Consider the following 10300-nt stretch of genomic DNA (forward strand, 5'->3'; position numbering starts at 1 on the left):
TCTTGTAGCGTTCCTCATTCCTTGGGTGCAGATTCTTCTGCACTCTGCCCCAGGTAAAGACAGTCCTGCTGCACCCTGGTTGACATGCACACCGCAGAGCTGGGAAGATGAGCCTGGGGAGAGAGTGGCTGGAGTCCTCAACTACCCAGGATCCACCTCAACTACCCCGGTTCTTTTTTTTTAAACCCTAGGATGTGTATTACAAAGATAAACCCTGGTCTTTGAGATGGGCTTATCAGTAAGATTTCTGGTTTTGAGCACAGGCTCCAGGACCTCCAAACTTTTTGGATTTGCAGCGACGGGGATCAGCTACAAGCAGGGTCCGATCGTACCGGATGAAGATACCTCTGATCTCCTCCTTAGAGGCTTCATCCATATATTTTTGGTATTAAGCCACCAGGATTTTTGAGATGGACTGCCAGATAGCATAAATTTGGGCCACATAACCACCAACCCTTTACACGGACCCGGATATCCACACCAGCAGATCGCTCTTTGCCCAGAAGCAAAACAGACTCCAGTAACTTATACTGCAGTGTGCACGCAGCTCCATCATCTCCAGGGGAGGTCCACTCACCTTGATGAGCCCGTTTCCTCGTTTGCAGTGGGCCGCAGCTGTGGTTGTCTTCTTGCGTCCAAAGACCTGCAGAGACTGCAGCGAACCCTTGGATGGCATAGCTACAAGTACGAACACGAAGTCTTCACTGTGAGGCACCACCACTGGAGAGGCGAACTACCTCGGTTCTAGTAGTTAAAACAAACACAGAAAAGCCACCAACTGTTCCTTACTCTGCTGTGCTTTCTCATTTTCCAGTGTTCTGCCGTGGTTGTTTTGAACTGTTCTGTCTAGTTCTGTGCTGTTGTTTTAGAGAGAGGATTTACAGAGAGGTCGTAAGTACTATCTCACTTGGGGTTGTTTTGTTTGGTAAGTTAAGCCTGCAGTTATGTTCTCCATGTTTTTCCTCTTGATGATTTTTAAAAAGTTTTGACATGTATATGTATCACAATGGTTCTATCAACTTGATAGACTCTAGATTAATCTGGGAGGAGGCATCTGGTCATGCTTGTGAGGCATTCCGATAACTAAGTAAATTGAAGTGGAAAGATGTGTCCACTATGGGTGGCACTATCCCCTGGGCTGGGAATTTGGACGGTATAAAAAGGAACAAATGAGATGCCGCTCTGTATCTTGACCATGGATGCAATGTGACCACTGCCTTAAGCTCCTGTTGGTCTGATTTCCCTGCCACCATGGACTGAGGACCAGAATAAATTCATTCCCCCTTAAGTTGCGTTTGTCAATGTATTCTAGGACAACAACAGGAAAAGAAAGTAAGGTGTAGATATGGTGTGACAAGAATATTCTTCCTCACATCTCTTCTGGTTTTGTGTCTTCCTCAGTCTCCCCAGTTAGTTTACCTTTACTTTCATGCCACTCAGATCTTATCTTACGTAGCTGTATAAAAACTGGGAATCACAAAGAAGAGAAAATATATTATATTTGGAGACAGGGTCTCACGTAGTCCAGCCTGGGCACAGACTCAAAACATAGACTGAGATGACCTTGAACTTCTAACTCCTAGTTCTTGATGCTATTTTTACAAAGGAAACCTTGCTCAACTCAGGTGTCATTCTTCAGGACCCTTACATCTTGTTTCCTGGGAAAAGCTTTCTCACTGGCCTAGCGCTCAGCTGGCCAGTGAGCCCTAGCAGAAGGAGACCTACATTTCATGAAGAATCGTGAGAACAGATGGTGAGAACTGCAGTAGAAGAGGCTGAAAGGAAGGCTCCATGGAATTTCCATGTGGAGTTTAAGTCTATTAGGTGAATAACTGTGGTAATGAAGAGAAAAGGCATTTTGTTGGTTAGGGAGCTAAGGCATCAGGCTGGAATAGGAAATTCTGTGAGCCAAATAGGTTAACGAGGAAGAAGACAGCTTAGGGTGAAACTTGAGGAGAACCCAGTGGACAGGCTGGAAAGTGGGACTCTGCCTCTCTGGGAATTGGCAGGAAATCAGAGTTTCTAGAGTCTCTATGGATGTAGGTAAATCAGAATGATGGAGACATGGCAGGAATAAGATGGGTGAAGCTGTCCAGCAGCAGCCATAAAAGTGGCCACACCAGGAAGGCAGCAATGTTTCTGGGGCCCTTAGTATCATAGCCCAGGTCCTGACATCCCCAACAAGTTAGGTTTGGCTACCTGTCCTCTATAAGCCAATAAAAGGGACAGGTACTGGAAAGCTGAGAAAAATTTATTCATGTGACTACATTGGGATGAGGAAAGAAGGAATTCACAGACATCTCCCCCATCTCCATCTTCTAGTCTAAATGTTTACGTTTAAATAGAAGGCAAGACATTTGTATAAGTTATCAGTGCTGGTCCAATCCACCATTAGTTTACCATTGTCTTGGCTCCCAGTCTCTCCTGCAAGGACTTCTGACAAAGCTGTCAGAACTGTGTGAAAACCCTTCTTTGGCCAGCACCAGGGCCCCTCTTCTCTTGGCATGAGAGTCTTGGGGGAATTCTAATTTTTTGAGGACCAACAGCTGGAGGAGGTGCATAAGTATCTTCAAAATGTCCTCACCCCTGCCAGGATGGTTTCAGGAGCATCAGCCAGAGGAAGCAGCAGCATGTAGATGCTTGGAGGGATGCTGAAGTCCCGCCCCAACCCTATAATTAATAACTTAACACTTTGTGTTGCCATGGTACAAGTTGTAAATATTGAAATTCAGGAACTGTAGACTAAGATGGAAATCAAACCTTCTCACAAAGAAAGATCTAGCTTAAAAACCACCAGACTCTTGATTCAAAACTACTTTCTTAGTGTGCCTTTTCATACTCCCCTGACGGAGGACAATGATGCCAGCCAGCTCTCAGGAAACAACAGACTTGATTCCAAGCAAACAGCTCAAAACCAGTGTCTTTGAAAGACTCCATGCATCCTGCCAAATAGGCATCGGGCTCTAAAAACCATCATTCTCTAAAAGTCACTTTAATTTTCCCACCAGGCTGAGGATCTGTGAAAAGGGAGAGGCCAGCTTCTTCAGACATCATGGTGAGAAAAACTATGCAGGAGGGACAACCACAGAGGAGCTAAGGGAGATGACAGCTCAATAGATGTGACAAACAACTGTGCATTTCAAATGGTCAATCACAAACTGGAACAACCTGAAAACACCAGAGGTCCATTATGATGGAAATAATGATCTCTGGACGGGATACTTAATGGCTTGCAAATTTAGATACAAAATAAATATTCATCTATAGTCAACTGGTAACTTTTGAGTTCTGGTTGCTTTAAATGGCAGCGAGTGTTACCTGGAACAGTGGGGATACTTTCAGAGAGAAAAAAAGGAACAAATAATTCATCTTCCGTTTTAATTTCACTACAATTGTGGGCAGAGTGGCATGCTACAAATGTGGATGATACACGGAGGGTATCATTTTTACATTCCAGAGTATCTCACTGTGTGGAAGGAATTGTTCTCTGACTGGAATCAGTCACAAAGCAACCTATTATATGGTGAGAGGGACCCTCCGGGCACCATTGAAATTAATATGAAAGGAACAATCCAGAATGCCAAGCGTGGTGCATAAAACGTAGGTAGGTGGTGGAAGACAGATAAGCAGCCTGGGAGGGTTAACTTGCAGAATCCGAAGCTGCAGAAAGATGTGTTATGCAATTTACATTACAACCAGTCACGATTTCAGAATGGGTAATGAAAAGCCCATATAGTTAAAGATTGAATCCATAAAAGCCACAAAAAGCCACGTGGCACAAGAGAACCAAACGATGGGTAAACAAAGAAGGAAAGCAGAGAGTGGGAGGAGAATACTGGACTTGCTCTCAGAGGTCTTGGCAACCTCACCTGCGTGCTGCACATTGCAGTGTGTCTCAAGGTGGGTTAGTTCAAAAGCCGGGTTTGGCAACCTTTGCAAACCTGACATTGGGGGCTGGATTGTTCTTTGTTTCAGGTGACAGGAGTGGGGGTTGTTGGTACATTGTGGGATATTTAACAGCACCCCAGACCTGAATCTACTGAGTGCCAATAGTACCCACAATCGGAACAACTAAAAATGTCTCTGATGCTACCAAGCACCCCTATGGTAGGCTACTCTGTCCCCTTTGCTTAAAGGGAAGCAATGGCAGAGACTCCAGGGAGCTATTTTACCTTGTTATTATATGCATACCTCTTCTAAAGATTTTTTTTAATTTTTTTATGCGCATGTGTGTTTGTTTGTGTAAGGGTGTCTTGAATGTGAGTGTGCCTGAGGAAGCCAGAAGATGTCAAATCCTCTGGAGCTGAAGTTACATGTGGCTGTGAACTGCCATGTGGATGCTGGGAACTGAACTCAGGTCCTCTGTAGGAGCAGCAGGTGCTCTTAACCACCAAGTCACTTCTCCGTCCCTCATTTAAGGAGGACTAGTTAATATAATGTTAACTTTGGTCAAAGAAATCTAAGAACAGTGGCTGTAGAGCAGTGGTTCTCAGCCTTCCTAATGCTGCAGCCGTTTATACAGTTCCTCATGTTCTGGTGACCCCACTCATAGAATTATTTATGTTGCTGCTGTGTAATTTCAATTTTGCTACTGTTATGAATTGTAATGTAAATATCTGATATGCAAGATATTTGATATGTGAGCCCTCCAGGTTGAGAACTGCTACCCTAGAGGGTAAAATAACCATACATTAATATACATAATACATTGTGTGTGTGTGTGTGTGTGTGTGTGTGTGTATGTGTGTGTGTGTATTCATTCTAGACAACTATGATGATTTTGGCCCCTAGTCTATCTTAAAACAACCAGGTAGGGTTTGGTCTCCTGTCCATTCACATACCAAGCAATGTTTTGTCACAGACTAAAACCACATGCTGGTACTCTCCTAGGACACAGTGACACCAATAGTTTGTGTGCTTCACTTGGTGTCATACAAAAAGAAAAGTGAGGCTTACATTACAATGGAAGGGAAGAAGAGAGGCAAATGAGAGGCAGGTAGACAAGACTAATGCCCCAGGGTCAGTCACGTGGTCATTAGGCTGCCACAGGCATGAAGATTCTTTCAGAGTAAGCTGCTCTTCAAGACTGCACACTGGCTGAGTGGCCATCGCTGGGACTTGGACTCTCTTTTGCTATGCAGAACTAGGACTAGAGCATTAATTCCATGAGAGCAGGAATGGTGGCTCAGTGATGTTCATCTTTGGATCTGTAACACCCAGCCTTGTCTGCTCTGTAGTAATCAGTTAGCTAATGTTCCTTGAATGAAGGAAGGAATGAATGAATGAGGACAGAAGCACTCACATTCAAGCTCATGGGTTACAGTGTCAGCGTCTTAACAAGACCTCCTGTTATCTCTGTACTGCAGACAGCTCCATGTTTGGCCTGTAGTCAGTGGTCAAAGAATGTGGAAGCCTGCATATGAGGATTCTGGCTGTGTTGCTCAGGCAACAAAAGCCATCTAGTTCCTGCTCAGGCAAGCATACTGCCTGAGTCCTTTGTCCAGACTGCAGAGCATGGTGTAAGGGTGTGTTTGTCTGCTCACAAGTGTCTCTGTTTTTCAGAAGGACTACAATCCCCCACCAAGACCCAGATGAAGACATATCATGGGGAAAGATACTCATATATGCTTTACAGAGGATAACACCACTCGATGCTCAATGGATGAAGGCACATGCAGGTTTGGGTCTTCAACCCAGTCCCGTTCATAGGAACTTTCTGAAATAGACACCCATATGTAGAATATGGCTTGACTGCCATGTTGCAGATTGGGCAAAGGCTATGCAAATGTAACCATATGAGCCATTGAAGAGTTTGTTCTTGTCTTAAATGGCATTATCTGTCATTATGAGACTTTTAACATCTCATTTCAAATGAAAAAAATCAAGTGTGGACCAAAAAGCAGAGTGGTTGGAGGAATGAGGAGAATGTAGCTCCTGAGAGGAAATAGGAACTCTCTCAAAGACAAGGGCCCAGATAGCGGCATGCTTCGTTACACATTAGGCTGGTGAAATGACAGTGCCCAGAAGCTACTGAGAATGGTAATGGCAGGCAATAAAATACCCCTTTAAAAACTCCAGCAAAAGATCAAGGCAGTGCTGTAAAAACCAACCACTGGCAGATTAGCAGAGGCAGGGTGAGAAAACCCAACTGAAAATTACTCAATCATACCAAATGCTGCAGGGAATCAAGGCCAAGAAAGCAATCAAAACCAAACAGAAGCAAGGTGTGTTTGTGTCATTTAGTGGTTCAAATGCCTTGCAGAGATGGTTCAGGGGTTTCCAGTCCTAATTTAAGCAGGGGTGTGGGGTGGGGTGGTGAATGAAACCTTACTAGGAGAAAAAGTGACCCAGAATTTCTCTGTTCCCATCCCACCGTCCCAAGTAGCCTTACCAGGAGAACGCAGATCCATCTCATCATGAGGATTCCAAGTTGCCCTCATAAAACGCAACATACATTGTGCAAATTCATTAAGCTTGGTTCTACAGCATATGTGACAGACCTCTTAAATTAATTGCATTCAGTGTTTTCAGCTGTAGAAGATTTCTGACTCATACAGGCAGTAATTACCTTTAATGGCATTCTTGGGTCTTCAATGATAAATTAGGCAACAGCGATAATTTGATAGCTAAGGTGGCAGTGAGTCACAGGTACCCTCAATGACCTATGGAAGCTACTTTTTTAAAAGAAAGGTCTAAAAATTACACGGGTTAATTGCATTAAAGATTCCATACTGTTAGGACAGAGATATAGTTCTATAAATAAACTAGCATGGCTTTCTTTTAATAATTACTTATCTCTAAATGAAGCAGTGGAATTACACATGCTAGTTCTTTGGCTGTGAGAAGGAGAGGCTCAGACTTTCACTGAGTTCCAGTGTGACCCATCACTCCATCTTCTCAGTGACCCTGTGTGGTGATACACCCTCTCATCCCACAATGGAGGGAAGGCAAGGCAGTGGTGATGTGGCTTGTCCGAGAAGAGGCTTTATCTCATCAATGGCATGAGATACCTGTTGATGTGCTCTGGCTGAGTCAGCAGCTGGGGCTGGCCGAGGGAACGTGGGCCGACCAATCCGAACAGCTCTCCACCCATTACTGGGTTGCGGGCTGACCAATCCAGACAGCTCTCCATCCATTACTAAGAAACTCACTGGACCTTGGGGATTCTAGTGGAGCTGACTTCAGAGTCTCGAAAAGAATCCCTGGCTCTAATCAGCCTCTCACAGCACCAAACTGTGGGAAGCCATTCCGGACTCCCTGGCCAGCCGGACAAAAATCTACTCCAGGCTGTAAACAAGCCCATGTTTGGTGGATGGCACGCCCCTAATCCCTGATTGGCTGAGCAAGCCTGCCTGGTGAGGTGATGTGACCTGTAGTGATTGGTGGGGGTGTGGTTGTGGCTGGAGTGGAGAAAAACACTTGTAACCAGAGAGGCTGGGGGNTTTGAAGAAAGAAGCTGCCTGAGTAAAACTGCTTTAAGAAGAACCGGTGGTTGCGTTTTGCTTGCTGGTCAAGTTGGATGCAACACCGAATAATGCTTTTAATTCAAGAATCTTTCCTCGGTCTTCAAGACCCAGAAAGAGATATCATGTTGCTTAGTGTGAGGTGAACTTGCCCCAAGAAAGGGATGAATGGACAGTGGTAGAGCTAGAAGGAGACACTGTCTCATCAAGCATTTCAACCAACTCAAAGCCAACTTAGTCTCCAACAAGCAACTGTTTCCATCAACTAAATTCTCTGCATTATGAGTTCTAATAGTTTTTGTGGGGCAAATGAATTGTCCCACCAGATAGAAGAACTGGTAAGGTTGAATGAGCCCAGACCCTGTAAATCTCAGAATTGAGAACAGTAGGAATGAGGCCACTCCCTGCCTTCCCTCTACCTGCTCTGGAACACACAACCACCACACACCACTGAGAGAACAATGATAATTTGTCACTTAGCATAAAAACCCTGGAGTTCTCCATGCTAATGAGGTACCAAGATAGGCCCCAAGTGTTTAGCCAGTGAGCTTCCCTTCCTGGGCATTCCTTCCCACAAGAGGTATTTAATCCCTGGCTCACCCTGAGTAAGGTGTATGCATTCACATCTGCCATCTAATAAAGCAGTTTGAACAAACATGTACCATGTCTTCATAGAGGCCTTCTTCACAAAGAGCTCCACTTAAATCTCGTGTAGAAGGCCTTCTCTCTCCCAGTCCTTCTACTCTCAGCACTCACTGGGAACTAAGCTGGGTTTTGCCCCATCCCAGGTTCTTGGAATGTGGATGCCCTGAAGAGAAGTGTAGACCAGGAAGTCCAGTTCCCAACTTCCAGAAGTATGCCATTAGCACATGGGTACACAGGAGACTGGAAACCACAGCAGCCATCCCAGACTCTGCTGTTTCCTACCTGGAAAAACACAGACTAAGTTACGAAATGTGACTGTGTTCTGCTCCCCTGAGCAGCTAATCGGAGGCACCCCAGGCACACCAGTAGCAAGGCAGACAGGCAGCCTCAAAAGTTTTTCCAATGTCCCTGTCTTGTTCCATGATCCTATCTAAGATAACCAAGCCATAATGGTTTATTCTTGGGGGCTTTTTTTTTTAACTTCTCCAGACAGCAGGAGTTTTTCACATTCTCCCTTTTTGTATTGGTCTTGACAGTTCTGAGGAGTTCTGGTCAGGTATTTTGTAGAACATCCTTCAGGTTTGTCTTGCCTGACCCTTTTCTCACAGTTAGATTGGAAGTATAGGAGGAAGACTAGTGTCTCAGTTAGGGTTTTACTAGTGTCTTAGGGTAAACAGACACCATGACCAAGGCAACTCTTCTAAGGACAACATTTAATTGGGGATGGCTTACAGGTTCAGAGGTTCAGTCCATTATCTTCAAGGTAGGAGCATGACAGCATCCAGACAGGCATGGTGCAGGAGGATCAAGTTCAAGATCTTGTTCCAAAGGCAAACAGGAGAAAACTGGCTTCTAGGTAGCTAGGATGAGGGTTTTAAAGCCCATGCCCACAGTGACAAATTTCCTCCAACAAGGCCACACCTCCTAATAGTGCCACTCCCTGGGCCAAGCATATTTAAACTACCACAAATGGGTATTAAGTGACCTTATCTCATTTTTGTATCAAATATACAGTCAATCATTGTCACAGAAAGCCCTCCTATCCATCACCCCCAAGGACATGCTGAATATAAGCATGGTCTTGGTGATGAAGGAAGGTGCATACCTTGGAGAACTGTGACGTAGCTTGGCAGGAGGATGCCAGAAAGAATCCAAGATGGAACGCAGGCTTTAGTTGGGTTATTTGAAGTGGATCTAGGGAAGCAGAGGTTTCCATGGTGATGTAATGCTGTTAGGAAGCAGGACAATTCTATGATTGGGTATCTCAGTAAATCCCATCTGTAGGGTTCAGAGACTAGTACAAATCTCAATAAAAATCAAAGCATTACTGATAAAAATGAGCACCTAAATAGGAAACCACTGTTATTGATCTCTTTCCTATGACTATAACAAACTGCCCGAGCCCCATGTGGTATTCTGTGTGGTAAGAGGTTTGCTTAACTCTAATTGAAGAACACAGTGCAGACTCTGCTGAGTGTGCACTGGCTATATTACCTATGGTGAATGTATCGTGACAAGAGTACGTGTGAGAGGAAGCAATCATTTGGGGGGGTCTGGAAGCCACAGGTAGGGGAAGGGCTGGGCTTTCAAAACAGAAACTTTCAAAGAAGTTTCTGTTGTACAACTGACATCCCCAAAGAACTTGATCCCTCTATCAGTAGTTCCACCAATGGCCCTGTCATCTCCCCCTAGACTGTGCTTTTTAAAGGCCCTACCACCTTCACATTCACTATACTGGGAAGCAAGCCTTCGACACAGGAGACACACTCAAGTGCTATCATAACCACACACCTTACAAAACCATCCCATATTTACATATCTTGTGAGATTACTGAACCAATCAACTAGTCTGCAAGATGGCACAGAGTCAGGGAATGGCGGGGTGGTTAGTATCGCATGCCTCGTAAGTGAACACACACACACACACGCACACACGCACACACGCACACACACACACATTATTAGTGTGATTTCCCCTCCTGTTTGCTGTCAGAACCCAGCCCAACAACCTACATGGAGAACCATTGTCTGGGTATGCTGAAATGCAAGAAAATCTTCAGCAACCTGGACATTTCGCTTCTATTGTAAGTACAATATGAACTTACATTTTTAACCGGATATTTGCTTTTTGTGTTTCTGTCTCCTCTAAGAGTAAACATAGGAAATCTCTAGCCAGAGGCACACCAATCCTC

At 44.6% G+C, this 10300-nt stretch overlaps 1 pseudogene; it reads right to left on the reverse strand.

Annotated features, from left to right (window-relative positions):
* Positions 1–235: 235 nt before the first annotated feature.
* LOC110299145 lies at positions 236–697 on the reverse strand (annotated as a pseudogene).
* Between the last annotated feature and the right edge of the window lie 9603 nt (positions 698–10300).

This window comes from Mus caroli, chromosome 7, assembly GCF_900094665.2.
Source record: "Mus caroli chromosome 7, CAROLI_EIJ_v1.1, whole genome shotgun sequence".
Classification (NCBI taxonomy): Eukaryota; Metazoa; Chordata; class Mammalia; order Rodentia; family Muridae; genus Mus; species Mus caroli.